We start from the raw sequence: 13464 nt of genomic DNA, 5'->3' as shown, positions 1-13464 counted from the left end.
CAGCATGCATCAGAGCAGACCTGGTCATTGTCCAGCCGGACAGCTGTCCCAGCATGCACTGCGGCAGCAGCAGCTTCCAGGTTAGCGCTCACAGAGCTCACAGAGCTTTTCTGTTGCTGTTGCTCAATAAAAGTACGTTTTAAGATCATTGGAGGTGAGAATGTTATACTTTAAGCTTCACTATTTGGAACATTTACTAATTTAGTGCTTAATTTAAAAAAAAAGTTCAGATGATGATAGAACCGTGACACAGCTGTAACGGCAGCCAGAGCTAACGCTAACCCGTCTTTAGCAGCCGGGCTAGTTTCTCAGCATCACCCCTGGACAGGAGATTGCTCATTTTTGCAATATTCCTCAGATGAAAGAACGAAATTCTAGAAACCTCTTTGATCTGGGATTTAAATGACAGGTCTTGATCAAAAACAACACCAAGATTTTTTACTTTATTATCTGAAATCAGTTTAATCCCATCCAGATGAAGTGACTGACTAATCAGCTTCTTTTTCAGAGACTCTGGTCCAAAGACTATAACTTCTGTTTTGTCTGCATTCAGAAGCAGAAAGTTAAGAGTCATCCAGGTTTTTCTGTCTTCAGACATGCCTGTAATCTATGTAATGGGTTAGCTTCATCTGGATTATAGACAGATATAGCTGGGTATCATCAGCATAACAGTGGAAATTAATCCCATGCTGTCTAATAATTCTACCGATTGGGAGCATGTATAAAGTAAAGAGAATTGGTCCTAGCACTGATCCCTGTGGTACTCCACAGGTAACCTTTGAGCGTGTTGAAGATCTATCATTAACATGAACAAACTGAATTCGATCAGATAGTTCAGATTTAAACCAGTCTAGAGCTGTTCCTTTAATTCCAACAAAATATTCAAGTCTTTCTAAAAGAATATTCTGATCAACTGGATCAAATGCAGCACTAAGATCCAACAGGACGAGCACAGATACAAGTCCATTATCTGAGGCCATGAGAATATCATTAGTGACTTTCACCAGAGCTGTTTCAGTGCTATGATGAGCTCTAAAGCCAGACTGAAACTGGAATAACAAACAGGGTTCCATGTTCTAGATAAGAGACATAATCTTCAGGTAGGGTTTGGTCACACTGCGGTCCATGCCTGCCCCCTATGGGCCAACAGTAGCACTACATATTCAGATATGTTGTGATATTTTCCAGGAGGTATCTCTGCTGCTACAATTGGGAACCTGCTAGCACTAAGTTGCTAACTGGTTAGCAAGATGCTTCAGACAAACCGGCCACAGTCAAACTTGCTTGTGAACCACAACAATCCCGCCCCCTTGATAATCAACCAATCACATTCACTTTATTCACTCGTGTAAAGTCAGGCACCACTGGGAGAATTCAGAAATGCAACGTTTGGAACGGCCGCTTCCCTACGACTTTAAATAGTTTTTTTTGTACATGACTAAAGGGATCACGCCCGGTGAGGCAGTTTAAAGTCTATTTTTCGTACAAAACTAAAGTGATAAACTAAAGTAATAAACTGGTATTTTCTGTGTGTAAGCTGGTCTTACCGGGTTTACTCCACCAGCCGCCTGCAGGATGCTCCACCCGAGGAGTGAAGATGATGCCGAAGACCCAGAGCTTCATCCTGAACTTGTGCTCGTTTTTCACCAAAGATCTTGACGTCTCTGTTTGTCTGCAGAATCCCTTCCCTCCTTGTCACTGCAGACCTTCGGATCAGGAGTCACCTTATAACCGAGGTTTCCATGCAATCAGCGTTCTGCTTCCTGATGATGTTTTCAGGGAGGTGATGTTCTCTGCTTTCTAAGCAGTGACGGAACCAATGAAGTAAAGCTGTGATCCGGCTGCAGCCTTCATAAATCAACTGACTGAGGCTCTAAAGGAGGAAGAGAATGAATGTGTTGATTTGTTATCTGTCAGATGTGTCATTTATCATCATGTTCCTGTCAGACAGCAACAGATCTGTTTACGCAACTCGCTCCATGAGAGGCACTCACTCTGTCTTATCAAGGAGTGAAACAACAGTGATGCTTCAGCATCAGTCAGAAACTCTGCTGCTTGCAGGAATTGAGTGGAAACGTCCAGAAAGGAGATGAACGGAGGAGGCCAGGAGTGTCGCTGTGTGTTCAGTCAGCAGCTTTAAAAGAGGAGGAGAATGAAAACAAAGACATAAAAGTTGCCTAAGGGTCCAGAGCCATTAGAGGTCAGAAGAAAACTCTGCTACATCAGAGCAGTTTCAGCACCCGGTGGATGGAGCAGGGAAAACCTTTTCCTGCAGGAATCTTTGCTCTCGTCTGCGGCGGCAAAGATGGAGCTGAAAGGAGAACCTATAACTCCAGTCCTCACCTCCAGTCAGAAGATGGCTGAATTAATCCTGTGGAGTGAGCTTCCTGCATAGTAGGATCTCAGAGCAGAGCTGCTTCTTTTCATCTTCAAAGGAACAGAGCAGATTCAGCAGGTCAGCCGGGTTCTGTGTGCCTCACTTTGGGAATTTCCTGGTAAATCCCACTGGGAAGAGATCCGTGAAAACTGGCATCTCAGTCTGACCAGCATCTTCTCCTCAGTCAAGAGTAAAGTGGGGATCCCTGTCACTACCCAGTCTGTTGGGGAAGCACCGTCCACCCCAGAAGCACCGTCCATCCCAGAAGCACTGTCCATCCCAGAAGCACCATCCATCCCAGAAGCACCGTCCATCCCAGAAGCACCGTCCATCCCAGAAGCACCATCCATCCCAGAAGCACCATCCATCCCAGAAGCACCATCCATCCCAGAAGCACCGTCCATCCCAGAAGCACCATCCATCCCAGAAGCACCATCCATCCCAGAAGCACCGTCCATCCCAGAAGCACCATCCATCCCAGAAGCACCGTCCACCCCAGAAGCACCGTCCATCCCAGAAGCACCGTCCATCCCAGAAGCACCATCCATCCCAGAAGCACCATCCATCCCAGAAGCACCGTCCACCCCAGAAGCACCGTCCATCCCAGAAGCACCGTCCATCCCAGAAGCACCGTCCATCCCAGAAGCACCATCCATCCCAGAAGCACCGTCCATCCCAGAAGCACCGTCCACCCCAGAAGCACCGTCCATCCCAGAAGCACCATCCATCCCAGAAGCACCGTCCATCCCAGAAGCACCGTCCACCCCAGAAGCACCGTCCATCCCAGAAGCACCGTCCACCCCAGAAGCACCGTCCACCCCAGAAGCACCATCCATCCCAGAAGCACCGTCCATCCCAGAAGCACCGTCCATCCCAGAAGCACCATCCACCCCAGAAGCACCGTCCATCCCAGAAGCACCGTCCACCCCAGAAGCACCATCCATCCCAGAAGCACCGTCCATCCCAGAAGCACCGTCCACCCCAGAAGCACCGTCCACCCCAGAAGCACCATCCATCCCAGAAGCACCGTCCATCCCAGAAGCACCGTCCATCCCAGAAGCACCATCCACCCCAGAAGCACCGTCCATCCCAGAAGCACCGTCCACCCCAGAAGCACCATCCACCCCAGAAGCACCGTCCATCCCAGAAGCACCGTCCATCCCAGAAGCACCGTCCGTACCATCAGCTCATTTCTGCATCCATATATACATCCAGGTTTCAATAAATAATGAAATTATGGAACTAAAATAACTTATTTCTGTCCTTAACTCACAAGAAAAAGTTAAAACACATCTTTAAAAAATGTTTAATTACTTTTCTGAGACAATTTTCTTCTCCGACGTCATCATGGGTCATGCTCAGAGCAGTCCGGCTAAATCTGATTAAATCATGTTCATCTGCATTTTAGTTGTTTTTTTCTTTAGATTACGCACTATACACCATAATGTAAACATGAAAGGAAAAAATAAAATAAAAAAAGACTAGATTTATGATGGAGACACCACCAAACTCAGACGGAGTCAGGAAGGAGCAGGTGAGCTCAGAATCAGAGGTAGCCTTCATCCACCTGCAGGTTGGTTTTTGCAGGCATCCTTCAATGCGATGAGCCTAACTGTGAGGAACCCAGGTTCACATACATATATGAGGAGAACATGCAACCTCTATGCAGACTGGTCATAGTTTAAGGCTGGGACTGCAGGTCAGAGATGCAGACAACAGGAAGATCAGAGAAAGCTGGAAGCTCGGCCTGCACAGACCCAGCAGGCTTAAAGGGAAAGATCAGGGTTTTATTCCACATCCAAGAGTCATCAGTCACGTTTTCGTCTTTCAGGAATCCTGAGTGTGTTTTTATTTACAGCTAAAATTCCTTCCAGACATGTTTTGCTTATCCTGTTGACACTTAGCTGCAGATGTTGTTCTTATTTGGGGCTTTTATTAAAGTATTGAAGTTGATTTCTTGCTTTTGTTTTGTGTCTGGATCTTTTTTAAAGCAAAGCAATCTTCGTCTTCTGAGGAAGGATCCAGATTGTCTCCTGAAACTTCCTGAAAGGCTGATTTTTGCTTTAATAGTTTCCTCTCAGATGTAGCTGGATGCCTTCTGGCCTCCGGTTTGATCGGATGAATGGTGCAGCGACATGAAGGTCTGTTCAGAGCTAGGACGTCCTTTTTAGCCGTTGCTACAGCAACAAAGCAAACTAAGCTGCATCTTTCTCCAGCTTGTCAAATGGGTGTGGAGGGTTCAGGGTGGGGGTCCAGCTCTCTATTGGTTGTTGGTCAGAGGTGGGTCGTGGTTACCATGTAACGTAGTTCCATCGGCGTTCCTCCTTTTATAAACGAGTTTTATCCAGTCATCTACACCCCCCACCCCCACCCCCACCCGCCTTCTGTGTGTCCAAGTCTCTCCAGTCGGACTTCCTGGCTTCACCTAACTGATCGTCTTGAAGGATCAGACTCCTGGAAAGGTTAGAGGAGCAGAAACCTCTAGATGACGCTGCCTGAATCCTGACTAACGTCTGCGGGTGGAGAATCCACGGATCCTGACCCTGGAAGTCCAGAGGTTATTCTGGGTCAGAGCGAATTACATGGAAGATGAAGGATTCCAGACTTATTGCAAAAGTGCAGCTAAGTGAGAAACGCAGATCCATGAGAGAAGCTGGTGAGTTCTGAGCACAAACGTTGGTGACAGTCAGCGTGGCTCCAGGAGCAGCAGACGGATGGAGGACAGGAGCTCCTCTTAATGCAGTCCTGAATTACTGCTCTGATGGAGCCACAGGAACTTCTTTAATTTCTCGCCTCTCGTTCGCCCATTACCTTCAATCATGACGTTAATAATGAAACAGGTGCTTTCCTTTAGTTGCCAATCGCTCTTATTTGCTATTCAGCCACTTAAGGCTCCTCCGCTGAGCTCCTATTGGAACAGGGAGGCTGGGGGGCATTAATACTGCATGAAGTGGGAACATAATAAGAAGAGCTCCTCTGACTGGAGGCAGACGCTCCTAATGTCTCTGCTGGGATATTAATTACAGTCGCAGCATGATGGAAATTACAAGGATTTAACATAACGAGTCGATCTGATGCTGAACTTAGGATGAGGAGTAGATTTTTCCTTCATCTTTCTTCTTTTCTGGTTATTCCATCATCTTTTCAAACATTTAAAGGTTTGATTTGACTGAGATGATTAAAGTTTCCTATCTTGGTTAATCTCCTCCGTCCTCCTCCTCCTGCCTCCTCCTCTGATCAGCTCAGTGGATCCAAAGGTGCGAGATAATCCTGACCTCAGACCCGTCGGCCTTCGGTTCTTACCACTAGTCTGTGTCACAGTGAGGAGGAGGTCTCATTAAAAAGGCATCGTCCTCCTCCTGCTCCCATGTGTCCGTCTCATCCACTGCCGCAGGGATCCATTAAACCATGGCAGCAGGAGGAGATAAAGGAGCAGACAGCGGTAGAGGGAGAGAAGGAATAAAGAGAGGAAGGAGATCAGGAGGCAGAGGAGGAGGCAGAGGAGCTCATCCAGGATCAGGAGGAGTCTGAGGAGCTCATTCAGGATCAGGAGGAGTCAGAGGAGCTGATCCAGGATCAGGAGGTGTCAGAGGAGCTCATCCAGGATGAGGAGTCAGAGGAGCTCATCCAGGATGAGGAGTCTGAGGAGCTCATCCAGGATGAGGAGTCTGAGGAGCTCATCCAGGATCAGGAGGAGTCTGAGGAGCACATCCAGGATCAGGAGGAGTCAGAGGAGCTCATCCAGGATCAGGAGGAGTCAGAGGAGCTCATCCAGGATGAGGAGTCTGAGGAGCTCATCCAGGATCAGGAGGAGTCAGAGGAGCTCATCCAGGATGAGGAGTCAGGGGAGCTCATCCAGGATGAGGAGTCTGAGGAGCTCATCCAGGATCAGGAGGAGTCTGAGGAGCACATCCAGGATCAGGAGGAGTCAGAGGAGCTCATCCAGGATCAGGAGGAGTCAGAGGAGCTGATCCAGGATCAGGAGGAGTCAGAGGAGCTCATCCAGGATCAGGAGTCAGAGGAGCTGATCCAGGATCAGGAGGAGTCTGAGGAGCACATCCAGGATCAGGAGGAGTCAGAGGAGCTCATCCAGGATGAGGAGTCAGAGGAGCTCATCCAGGATGAGGAGTCAGAGGAGCTCATCCAGGATCAGGAGTCAGAGGAGCTGATCCAGGATCAGGAGGAGTCTGAGGAGCTCATCCAGGATCAGGAGGAGTCAGAGGAGCACATCCAGGATCAGGAGGAGTCTGAGGAGCTCATCCAGGATCAACAGCTGGTGTAAAAATGCTGGATCAGTCTCCAGCTTCTGGAGTTTCTGACTGTTACCTGCAGGCCGTTCTATCTGCCTAGAGATTCAGGGTGGTTAGCATCACTAGCTTTCAAGTCTGGTGATAAAGAGGCTCTGAGAACAGCGCGTGGAAACTTAACCCATCAGATCAGCGAAGCAGAACCACAACCGGATCCAGGATCTTTTCCATGACGACAGCAACACCAGCAGGATGTGGAAAGGCATTCGGACCATACCACTCGTGTAAACAAAATGACAAAAAAAATCTAAGTCTAAGTCTGAGTCTGAGTCTAAATATAATCACACCTGATGGGACACTTTTGACACCAGCTTTGGTTTCGGTTCCTTTGATGCCGTCAACTCTCTTCATGACTGCCAGCGGTTCAAAGGTCGTCTGGAAGATGAGTCCAATCAATAATAAGTGATGGCCACATCCTCCAGGATCCTAGCTCCTCCTAACCCAAACTACCCCGGGAGGAGCAGCTCCTCCTAACCCAAACTACCCCGGGAGGAGCTGCTCCTCCTAACCCAAACTACCCGGGAGGAGCTGCTCCTCCTAACCCAAACTACCCCGGGAGGAGCTGCTCCTCCTAACCCAAACTACCCCGGGAGGAGCTGCTCCTCCTAACCCAAACTACCCCGGGAGGAGCTGCTCCTCCTTACCCAAACTACCCCGGGAGGAGCTGCTCCTCCTAACCCAAACTACCCCGGGAGGAGCTGCTCCTCCTTACCCAAACTACCCCGGGAGGAGCTGCTCCTTCAACGATCCATCAAAAACAGGTCAGGAACAGCTTTGATCTCCTGCAGGATTCTTTTAACCAGGATTTAGTTTGTGTTTGAAAATTCCACCTGGAAGTATTTTGCCCGTGGATTAAATTAAAGATGGTTATTATTTCTGAAATACAAGAAAATATCCAAATCTGACAAAAACTCACAAAAAACCTCCATGAAACCTGAAGCACCTGCATTGCTTTGGGAAAACATGGGAGAAACGGCCTCCTATTGTTTTATCTGTAGATGAATATGTGGCTTTTTAAGGTGATACTCTGTGATCATGATGCAGCTGTGGAGGAGAGCAGGCGTGCAGCAGCTCTGCAGTTTGCTGATAAATGCAATGAAATCTCCACTTTTTAACGTCGCAAAGACAAAACCTCATTTACCTGCTGAAAGTTTCATCCTTCCTCAATCTGCTGCCCTTCTGTTAGTCGCAGCATCTCCTGGGAGAGCAAAAAATTTGATGCAATAATCTTCAATGCACAGCGACAAGAAGTATGAGTTTTTAATAAGCAACAATGAGTGGAGAATGCCACCAGGAGCTGCCGGGGGTGTGCAGAATGAGTCCTGATCTGTGCTACAGTCTGATTTTTCTCGGTTCAACTGCAGATACGAGTAAATAAAACCTTTATTACCTCTATTCCTCCACAGACACGCTCAGCTGTGCAATATAAGCAGCAGCACATCAGGGACTGACAATAAGAACCTCAGCAACATCAAGCATCCTTCGCTTTATTCTTCCAGGCTCTGAAAGCTGGAGGAGAAAGTTTTATTATGTAGAAATCATGAATGATCCAATAGCTTGACTTTGTTCTGCAGAGTTGCTTTCTGACCGTCGGAGCTGTCCAAACTTCCCTCTGTGCTCGGGTCCAGGTTGACAGCTCACGCTCTCCTTTCATTACCTCCACCTGTTCCCACTCAGCATCTTTAACTCGTCTCCACTGGGCTTTAAAACTGATCAATACTCAGAGATAATTCCTGCTCTGCAGCATCTTTCCTGCAGCACAGATTCTCACGTGTTGCAGTTCTTAGCTTCGATGCTGATTTTTCCTAAATGCAGCTTATCTTCCTTTTTAAATTTATGAATTTCTGCCTCATGTAACAACGTGTCTTTAAAACCTCAGTCAGGATATTAATCTGTTCCCAACATTATGCAAGTTTAGCAGAAGTTTATGAATATATGAAATAACTGGAACTGGAGGTTATGGTGAATGATTTGGTCGTTCAAATCGAGGGTAAAACTAATCATGAGTTATAGTCGAATGATTATAGGCGACAGTTCTGTCAGCTGAAGGGTTGTCGGTTCAAGCTCCGGCTTTCAGTGTCCTTGTGCATTACCTACTGGGTGGACATTGGAGTCAGCTGGATTAGCTCTGATCTGCTTCAGCAGGCGAGTTCATGAAACATTGAATCAGTTTAAACCGCAGAAACAGACGGTCGCCGCCATCAGCTCCTTCTGACTCCATCCAGAAACAACAAACTTCGCCGAAGGGATTTGGTTCCTACTTATCACACTGTGACCTGATGTCCCCGATATCCGTGGACAGTCCCCGCGTTGGACCACCTGTCCTCGAAAATGTCCCCGATTTTACCATTTCACCTGGACTAGTCACCTGGATTAATCAGACTGTCCAGTAATGAAATACAGGAAACAAAGCAGCAGCTGAAGCTGAGGAAGAGGTGGAGGAAGAGGAGGAGGAAGAGGTGGAGGAAGAGGTGGAGGAAAAGGTGGAGGAAGAGGAGAGGAAAAGGTGGAGGAAAGGTGGAGGAAGAGGAGAGAAAAAGGTGGAGGAAGAGGAGAGGAAAAGGTGGAGGAAGAGGAGAGGATAAGGTGGAGGAAGAGGTGGAGGAAGAGGAGAGGAAAAGGTGGAGAAAGAGGAGAGGAAAAGGTGGAAGAAGAGGAGAGGAAGAGGTGGAGGAAGAGGTGGAGGAAAAGGTGGAGGAAGAGGTGGAGGAAGAGGTAGAGGAAGAGGAGAGGAAAAGGTGGAGGAAGAGGAGAGGAAGAGGTGGAGGAAGAGGTGGAGGAAGAGGTAGAGGAAGAGGAGAGGAAAAGGTGGAGGAAGAGGAGAGGAAGAGGTGGAGGAAGAGGTAGAGGAAGAGGAGAGGAAAAGGTGGAGGAAGAGGTGGAGGTAGAGGAGAGGAAAAGGTGGAGGAAGAGGAGAGGAAAAGGTGGAGTAAGAGGTGGAGCTGTGCATCGAGGCCAGTAGAAGGATAAATCATTTGCTTCTCAGTTCTGCATTTGATCCAGTTGATCAGAATATTCTTTTAGAAAGACTTGAATATTTTGCAGGAATTAAAGGAACAGATCTAGACTGGTTTAAATCTGATCTATCTGATCGAATTCAGTTTGTTAATGATTAATCTTCCTCATGATGAAGAATGTGTTTTAAAGCATGAATAGAGTCCAACAGTTCTGGATTCTTTCACAATTAAAAGAAATGAATAAAGTCTTTGCAGGTCAACAGTAAGAATTGTGGGGAGCAAAGATACCTGGAAGATCAGGAAAGATCAAAGCATTTTTTAAATCAGTTAAAATGTCAAAATGAAGACAAGATGAGGCTTTAGTGATGGTTCTCCGTCTAACACAAGGAGAAGGTAAAACCAGCATGATCTCCTTAGAAATGGATGGATTATCCAAGCTAAATGCTAAAGCTAAATGTTTAGAACGATGTTCTGAATAAATTAGCACCTTAATCATCATTGAACTTTATTGATCTCACATCGGAGAAATTCACTCTGCATTTAACCCCTCCCCTTGGGGAGCAGTGGGCTGCCATTGTGTGGGGTTACGGGTCTGTTGGCTTCAAACTTCCATCCAGAAGGTTTACTGGGAGGATTTCATGGAGAAACTGGTCTTCACACCCCTGGAGACAGCAGACTTTTTTCAGCTCTCCTCCTTGATCCACTGGACATTGAAAAACAAAATAATATTTGATTCTAGCTGCATTTAAAATGAGTCCAGAACTTGGAGCATGTTTTCTGAGAACCTGGGACCATTTCCTCCTTCATCCAATGACATTAGGATGTTCCAGGATGGCCTGCTGGGGTAGGTTTGGTAGGCCCACCTCTGCTGGGAAGGTTCTCCACTCCTCCATGTGTGGTTCTCAGGTAGGACCGACTCAGATTAAGATTTCTTCATCTGATTCTGGTCAAACTGCATTAATAGGAGTTGGTTAGTTTAAGACCTGCAGGGAGTTCAAACCAGTTAAACAAGCTGAGCTTAAGTCTGAGCAGGAAACAGATGGACCAGTTTCAGTTTAGGTCTTCCTGCTCCTTATGGTCCTCAGTGTCTCTAAACCAGAGTCCTTTAGAGCGCCGTCTGCACTAATCCTGTCAGATTCTTCACAGATCCTTTGCCCCCCTGTGGCTCCCTGTCCCAGAAGGATCTCTGTTATACAGGTGCTGGTCATAAAATTAGAATATCATGAAAAAGTAGATTGATTTCAGTAATTCCATTTAAAAAGTGAAACTTGTATATTATATTCATACATTACATACAAACTCATATATTTCAGATGTTTATTTTGTTTAATTTTGATGATTACAAATGACAACAAATGAAAATCTCAAATTCATCATATCAGAAAATTAGAATATTGTGAAAAGGTTCAAAATTGATGGCCCCTGGTGCCACACTCTAATCAGCTAATTAACTCAAACCACCTGCAAAAGCCTTTAAATGGTCTTTCAGTCTAGTTCTATAGGCTACACAATCATGGGGAAGACTGCTGACTTGACAGTTGTCCAAAAGACGACCATCGACACCTTGCACAAGGAGGGCAAGACACAAAAGGTCATCGCTAAAGAGGCTGGCTGTTCACAGAGCTCAGTGTCCAAGCACATTAATAGAGAGGCGAAGGGAAGGAAAAGATGTGGTCGAAAAAAGTGTACAAGCAAGAGAGATAACCGCACCCTGGAGAGGATTGTGAAACAAAACCCATTCAAAAATGTGGGGGAGATTCACAAAGAGTGGACTGCAGCTGGAGTGAGTGCTTCAAGAACCACCACACACAGACGTATGAAAGACATGGGTTTCTGCTGTCGCATTCCTTGTGTCAAGCCACTCTTGAACCACAGACAGCGTCAAAAGCGTCTTGCCTGGGCTAAAGAGAAACAGGACTGGACTGCTGGTGAGTGGTCCAAAGTCATGTTCTCTGATGAAAGTAAATTTTGCATTTCCTTTGGAAATCAAGGTCCCAGAGTCTAGAGGAAAAGAAGAGAGGCACTTCATCCACGTTGCTTGAAGTCCAGTGTAAAGTTTCCACAGTCAGTGATGGTTTGGGGTGCCATGTCATCTGCTGGTGTTGGTCCATTGTGTTTTCTGAGGTCCAGGGTCAACGCAGCCACATACCAGGAAGTTTTAGAGCACTTCATGCTTCCTGCAGCTGACCAACTTTTTGGAGATGCAGATTTCATTTTCCAACAGGACTTGGCACCTGCACACAGTGCCAAAGCTACCAGTACCTGGTTGAAGGACCATGGTATCCCTGTTCTTAATTGGCCAGCAAACTCTCCTGACCTTAACCCCATAGAAAATCTATGGGGTATTGTGAAGAAGAAGATGCAATACACCAGACCCAACAATTCAGAAGAGCTAAAAGCCACTATTAGAGCAACCTGGGCTATCATAACACCTGAGCAGTGCCACAGACTGATCGACTCCATGCCACGCCGCATTGCTGCAGTAATACAGGCCAAAGGAGGCCCAACTAAATACTGAGTGCTGTACATGCGCATACTTTTCATGTTCATACTTTTCAGTTGGCCAACATTTCTATAAATCCTTTGTTTTTATTGGTCTTCAGTAATATTTTAATTTTCTGATATGATGAATTTGAGATTTTCATTTGTTGTCATTTGTAATCATCAAAATTAAACAAAATAAACATCTGAAATATATGAGTTTGTATGTAATGTATGAATATAATATACAAGTTTCACTTTTTAAATGGAATTACTGAAATCAATCTACTTTTTCATGATATTCTAATTTTATGACCAGCACCTGTACGGGACCTAAACCGGACCCAGAGTCCTGCAGAAATTCTGGTCACATGTTGGAGCTTCCAGAGAAGAACTAAAGTGGATTTCTACCTGACAGATTCATTTAGTGGAACCGATATTCAGCTTTAGGTCTTTGCGGCTGATCCGGTCCATTTTCCCTCCTCTGTTATCCAAAGCAATTTAAAACAGAGACCATCTTACTGCGTTTGGATTGATTACTTCAGAAGAAGTAAAATGAGCGTCTGAGTTTTCATCCTGCAGAGAACAATAAATCTACAGGAGCGGCGAGGCTGGTACCCTACACACCCAGCTCGCTCTCAAATGGATTCGTTCTGGTGCCGAATCGCAGCACAGAGTCCTCAGTCAATTTAAATCACATCAGATCTCCACTTCCAACAAGACAAATTAACTGAACTTTGTTCCACTGGGTTTTATTCTTCAGGGTTCTGCTGGAAAACGTGTTTTACGGCCGACAGAGCGCAGCAGCCGTCACTTCTCCTAAAGAGAGATTCATCAGCAGCGTAGCAGCCTTAATCTGTGTTGAAGCAAACGTAGCTTCAGTTTGAATAAACTCTGAGATGGTTGCTGACAGACGTCCAGGAGGAGCGCTGAGGCTGCGAATCACAGGCTTTCTCTGCAAGGCTGGACTCTGTCAGGGTTCCAGGTGGAGGGGACATCATGTCCAGCAGCCAGGAGTGTTAAGATGGAAAAGCATTAATTTGGGATTTCTATCAACAGGTTTTCTGTGAAGGAGTGAGGCGAACATAAAGAATAGGATCCTTTCTTAGCAGCTTCCTGGAGACTAGCAGACTCCAGGTGACACAAGAGGTTAAAGGTCATGAGCTCTGATCCACAACAGCAACAGTTTCAGGAAAAACATTGGAGGATTCCAACTTGGAAACCGTTCCTGTACCTTCATGTCCCAATATCTTCAGCTTTGGCTCCTTTTTAAATACGGTTTGTTTTCTCTCCAGATTTTGTGATTTGGTTGAACATTTTTCCCTCAGGAATAATTTATTCC

The sequence above is a fragment of the Cyprinodon tularosa genome, unplaced genomic scaffold, assembly GCF_016077235.1.
Source record: "Cyprinodon tularosa strain WSP-4 unplaced genomic scaffold, ASM1607723v1 ctg1011, whole genome shotgun sequence".
Taxonomy (NCBI): domain Eukaryota; kingdom Metazoa; phylum Chordata; class Actinopteri; order Cyprinodontiformes; family Cyprinodontidae; genus Cyprinodon; species Cyprinodon tularosa.
The sequence above is the reverse complement of the archived record's forward strand: the minus strand, read 5'-3'. Positions refer to the sequence as shown.